This window comes from Bactrocera dorsalis, unplaced genomic scaffold (genome assembly GCF_023373825.1).
Source record: "Bactrocera dorsalis isolate Fly_Bdor unplaced genomic scaffold, ASM2337382v1 BdCtg099, whole genome shotgun sequence".
Classification (NCBI taxonomy): domain Eukaryota; kingdom Metazoa; phylum Arthropoda; class Insecta; order Diptera; family Tephritidae; genus Bactrocera; species Bactrocera dorsalis.
This window is the reverse complement of record NW_026038150.1, coordinates 48720-55307: the sequence shown is the minus strand read 5'-3', so window position 1 is coordinate 55307 and position 6588 is coordinate 48720. Positions and strand designations below refer to the sequence as shown.

Here is a 6588-nt window from a genome sequence, read left to right as displayed (position 1 = left end):
ACAATCGATACCAAGTTGCGTAAAAATATGAACTATACATATTTATGCTAATTAGCTGTTTTGAGGTTATTGGAGTTGTCATATAGCCATAACGACAGTGCGTTTGGAAAAATTTCACAATCTTATATTAAGGTGTAGAATCGATTTTTTAGTACATATACATTAAGCAATCGATACCAAGTTGCGTAAAAATATGAACTATACATATTTATGCTAATTAGCTGTTTTGAGGTTATTGGAGTTGTCATATAGCCATAACGACAGTGTATTTGGAAAAATTTCACAATCTTATATTAAGGTGTAGAATCGATTTTTTAGTACATATGCACTAAGCAATCGATACCAAGTTGCGTAAAAATATGAACTATACATATTTATGCTAATTAGCTGTTTTGAGGTTATTGGAGTTGTCATATAGCCATAACGACAGTGCGTTTGGAAAAATTTCACAATCTTATATTAAGGTGTAGAATCGATTTTTTAGTACATATGCACTAAGCAATCGATACCAAGTTGCGTAAAAATATGAACTATACATATTTATGCTAATTAGCTGTTTTGAGGTTATTGGAGTTGTCATATAGCCATAACGACAGTGTATTTGGAAAAATTTCACAATCTTATATTAAGGTGTAGAATCCATTTTGTAGTACATATGCACTAAGTAACCGATACCAAGTTGCGTAAAAATATGAACTATACATATTTATGCTAATTAGCTGTTTTGAGGTTATTGGAGTTGTCATATAGCCATAACGACAGTGTATTTGGAAAATTTTCACAATCTTATATTAAGGTGTAGAATCGATTTTTTAGTACATATGCACTAAGCAATCTATACCAAGTTGCGTAAAAATATGAACTATACATATTTATGCTAATTAGCTGTTTTGAGGTTATTGGAGTTCCCATATAGCCATAACGACAGTGTATTTGGAAAAATTTCACAATCTTATATTAAGGTGTAGAATCGGTTTTTTAGTACAGATGCACTAAGCAATCTATACCAAGTGTCGTAAAAATATTAACTATACATATATATGCTTATTACCCGTTTTGAGGTTATTGGAGATGTCATATAGCCGTAACGACAGTGTATTTGGAAAAATTTCACAATCTTATATTAAGGTGCAGAATCGATTTTTTAGTACAGATGCACTAAGTAACCGATACCAAGTTGCGTAAAAATATGAACTTTACAAATTTATACTAATTAGCTGTTTTGAGGTTATTGGAGTTCCCATATAGCCATAACGACAGTGTATTTCCAAAAATTTCACAATCTTATATTAAGGTGTAGAATCGATTTTTTAGAACATTTGCACTAAGTAACCGATACCAAGTTGCGTAAAAATATGAACTTTACATATTTATGCTAAATAACCGTTTTGAGATTATTGGAGTTGCCATACAGCCATAACGACAGTGTATTTGGAAAAATTTCACAATCTTATATTAAGGCGTAGAATCGGGTTTTTAGTACAGATGCACTAAGCAATCTATACCAAGTGTCGTAAAAATATTAACTATACATATATATGCTTATTACCCGTTTTGAGGTTATTGGAGATGTCATATAGCCATAACGACAGTGTATGTGGAAAAATTTCACAATCTTATATTAAGGTGTAGAATCCATTTTGTAGTACATATCCACTAAGTAACCGATACCAAGTTGCGTAAAAATATGAACTGTACATATTTATGCTAATTAACCGTTTTGAGGTTATTGGAGATGTCATATAGCCATAACAACAGTGTATTTGGAAAAATTTCACAATCTTATATTAAGGCGTAGAATCGATTTTGTAGTACATATGCACTAAACAATCGATACCAAGTTGCGTAAAAATATGAACTATACATATTTATGCTAATTAGCTGTTTTGAGGTTATTGGAGATGTCATATAGCCGTAACGACAGTGTATTTGGAAAAATTTCACAATCTTATATTAAGGTGTAGAATCGATTTTTTAGTACATATGCACTAAGCAATCGATACCAAGTTGCGTAAAAATATGAACTATACATATTTATGCTAATTAGCTGTTTTGAGGTTATTGGAGATGTCATATAGCCGTAACGACAGTGTATTTGGAAAAATTTCACAATCTTATATTAAGGTGTAGAATCGATTTTTTAGTACATATGCACTAAGCAATCTATACCAAGTTGCGTAAAAATATGAACTATACATATATATGCTAATTAACCGTTTTGAGGTTATTGGAGATGTCATATAGCCGTAACGACAGTGTATTTGGAAAAATTTCACAATCTTATATTAAGGTGTAGAATCGATTTTTTAGTACACATGCACTAAGCAATCGATACCAAGTTGCGTGAAAATATGAACTATACATATTTATGTTAATTAGCTGTTTTGAGGTTATTGGAGATATCATATAGTCGTAACGATAGTGTATTTGGAAAAATTTCACAATCTTATATTAAGGTGCAGAATCGATTTTTTAGTACAGATGCACTAAGCAATCGATACCAAGTTGCGTAAAAATATGAACTTTACATATTTATGCTAATTAGCAGTTTTAAGGTTATTGGAGTTATCATATAGCCGTAACGACAGTGTATTTGGAAAAATTTCACAATCATATATTAAGGCGTAGAATCGATTTTGTAGTACATATGCACTAAACAATCGATACCAAGTTGCGTAAAAATATGAACAATACATATTTATGCTTATTAGCCGTTTTGAGATTATAAGAGTTGCCATACAGCCATAACGACAGTGCATTTGGAAAAATTGTACAATATTATATTAAGGCGTAGAATCGATTTTTTAGTACATATGCACTGAGTAACCGATACCAAGTTGAGTAAAAATATGAACTATACATATTTATGCTAATTAGCTGTTTCGAGGTTATTGGAGATGTCATATAGCCGTAACGACAGTGTATTTGGAAAAATTTCACAATCTTATATTAAGGCGGAGAATCGATATTTTAGTACACATGCACTAAGCAATCGATACCAAGTTGCGTAAAAATATGAACTATACATATTTATGCTAATTAGCTGTTTTGAGGTTATTGGAGATGTCATATAGCCGTAACGACAGTGTATTTGGAAAAAATTCACAATCTTATATTAAGGTGTAGAATCCATTTTTTAGTACATATGCACTAAGTAACCGATACCAAGCTGCGTAAAAATATGCAATATACATATATATGCTAATTAGCCGTTTTGAGGTTATTGGAGTTGTCATATAGCCATAACGACAGTAAATTTGGAAAAATTTCACAATCTTATATTAAGGTGTAGAATCCATTTTTTAGTACATATGCACTAAGCAATCGATACCAAGTTGCGCAAAAATATGAACTATACATATTTATGCTAATTAGCCGTTTTGAAGTTATTGGAGTTGTCATACAACCATAACGACAGTGAATTTGGAAAAATTTCACAATCTTATATTAAGGTGTAGAATCGATTTTGTAGTACATATGCACTAAGTAGCCGATACCAAGTTGCGTAAAAATATGAACTATACAAATTTATACTAATTAGCTGTTTTGAGGTTATTGGAGTTCCCATATAGCCATAACGACAGTGTATTTGGAAAAATTTCACAATCATATATTAACCCTTCTGCTATGTTTGGGTCAATTTGACCCAATTTTCAGTAAAACTCGTCGAAATTCGCGTGTTGGTCTAGTCGTATTGTATTGATTCTTCTTCTATTTGTTAACTGCAGTAAAAGGAATAGATAAATATGAAAATTAAAATAATATCTGTTTTTTATGTTGCTGGAGGATGCCAAATGTAATTTCATTACACTTATTACGTTGTTGGGTCAATTTGACCCACCTAGTATTTTGAAACATTTTGCCGTTTATTATTACATCACTCGATCAAAAATGCCGACAAAGAAAGCTAGTTATCGGAAAGCGAGTATATTTTGCGCAGCTCTATGTTTATATATTCTCGATAAATTTATAGCCTTTTCGAAAAAGGGGAACTCCCGTTTTATGCACCTGTGAACAGAGTAAGTGTCGATTGTTTGCTTAGTTAGTAATGGCAGACCTATTTTTCGGGCCACAATGAGCTTGAAAGACAGGGATGAGAGAAGACAGCGTGACAAATTAGCACCTATAAGAAACATTTGGGATCAATGCAATCGACAGCTCAGGTCATATTATCACTTACATGAAAATGTAACAATAGATGAGCAGTTAGTACCTTTTCCTTGTCGTTGCAGCTTCAGGCAGTACATTCCATCGAAGCCCGCAAAATACGGCTTAAAAATATGGGCTCTTTGTGATTCAAAAAGCAAGTATGCATGGAACATGGAAGTTTTTTTTGAACGGGCAAGAAATACGCAACCGGAATGGAACCAAGGTAATGCATTTATAAATTGGCTTTTTGTATGTCTCAAACCTATGTACAGTATAAATAAACCGTCTCTATACAAATATTTTTAGGTGAACGTGTTGTTCTATCCCTATCAGAACCCCTTCCCAGAGGTCACACTATTACTTGCGATAAATCTCGCCGTTCAGCTACTTCGCAGGAAATTTACTTTACTCGGTACAGTGAGGAAAAATAAGCTTTTTTTGCCACGAGAAATTGTCGACATGAAGGAAAAGAACATTTTAGAAAGCAAATTTTTATTTACGGAGAATGTAACTATTGTATCGTACGTCTCAAAAAAATACAAAATTGTTGTAGCATTGAGCTCCCTTCACCATTCTCCACTTGTTGATGAGGGTGACAGAAAAAAACCTGAAATAATACCTGACTATAAGCTGATAAGCTGGTTGCTAACTATACATGTAAACGTCAGACCAAACGTTGGCCAGTTGCCCTCTTTTCGAATATGTTAGATATATCGGCATATAACGCTGGGAATTCAAATGGTCGAACCAAATATTGTCCGCAGAGAGAGACTGCCGCGAAGAATCGCTGCTAAGAATATAGTAAAAAATATTCAAGAAAACTCCAAATCTGCAGAAGAAGCGTCTACTTCTAATATTTCTGCCAGAAATGAATACACCAAAAAACGACAGCGATGTTTCTTCTGTCATCATACAAAAAATTCGAACAAATATTCAGCTGTTTGTAGTACGTGCCAAAAATTTGTTTGCAAGGAACACAGCAGCGTAGTTTGTGAAAATTGCCGTTAAAACATACATATCTCAAGTATTTTCTACAATTAATATACACTTAACTTGATTCAATTAAAAAAATATGAACTCCTTCAATAAAATAGTCTTATTAGTGGAGTTTTTATAAGTGGGTCAAATTGACCCAAAACACTATATGTGTAATTTTTTCCTAACATAGCAGAAGGGTTAAGGTGTAGAATCCATTTTTTAGTACATATACATTAATCAATCGATACCAAGTTGCGCAAATATACGAACTAAACATATTTATACTAATTAACCGTTTTGAGGTTATTGGAGTTGTCATATAGCCATAACGACAGTGTATTTGGAAAAATTTCACAATCTTATATTTAGATGTAGAATCGATTTTTTAGTACAGATGCACTAAGCAATCTATACCAAGTTGCGTAAAAATATGAACTATACATATATATGCTTATTAGCCGTTTTGAGGTTATTGGAGATGTCATATAGCCGTAACGACAGTGTATTTGGAAAAATTTCACAATCTTATATTAAGGTGTAGAATCGATTTTTTAGTACACATGCACTAAGCAATCGATACCAAGTTGCGTAAAATATGAACAATACATATTTATGCTAATTAGCTGTTTTGGAGATGTCATATAGCCGTAACGATAGTGTATTTGGAAAAATTTCACAATCTTATATTAAGGTGTAGAATCGATTTTTTAGTACAGATGCACTAAGCAATCGATACCAAGTTGCGTAAAAATATGAACTATACATATTTATGCTAATTAGCAGTTTTAAGGTTATTGGAGTTATCATATAGCCGTAACGACAGTGTATTTGGAAAAATTTCACAATCTTATATTAAGGTGTAGAATCGATTTTGTAGTACATATGCACTAAGTAGCCGATACCAAGTTGCGTAAAAATATGAACAATACATATTTATGCTTATTAGCCGTTTTGAGATTATAAGAGTTGCCATACAGCCATAACGACAGTGTATTTGGAAAAATTTCACAATCTTATATTAAGGCGTAGAATCGATTTTTTAGTACATATGCACTGAGTAACCGATACCAAGTTGAGTAAAAATATGAACTATACATGTTTATGCTATTTAGCTGTTTCGAGGTTATTGGAGATGTCATATAGCCATAACGAAAAGGTATTTGGAAAAATTTCACAATTTTATATTAAGGTGTAGAATCGATTTTTTAGTACAGGTGCACTAAGCAATCTATACCAAGCTGCGTAAAAATATGAACTATACATATTTATGCTAATTAGCTGTTTTGAGGTTATTGGAGATGTCATATAGCCGTAACGACAGTGTATTTGGAAAAATTTCACAATCTTATATTAAGGTGTAGAATCGATTTTTTAGTACATATGCACTAAGTAATCGATACCAAGTTGCGTAAAAATATGAACTATACATATTTATGCTAATTAGCCGTTTTGAGGTTATTG

At 32.2% G+C, this 6588-nt stretch overlaps 1 long non-coding RNA gene across 1 annotated transcript; it reads left to right on the top strand.

The window, feature by feature from the left end:
* Window positions 1-4032: 4032 nt before the first annotated feature.
* Window positions 4033-4594, top strand: LOC125780121 (uncharacterized). The gene is made up of 3 exons (XR_007423567.1): window positions 4033-4163; window positions 4233-4372; window positions 4456-4594. It is a non-coding gene; the product is annotated as an uncharacterized LOC125780121 (long non-coding RNA).
* The last annotated feature ends 1994 nt before the right edge of the window (window positions 4595-6588 follow it).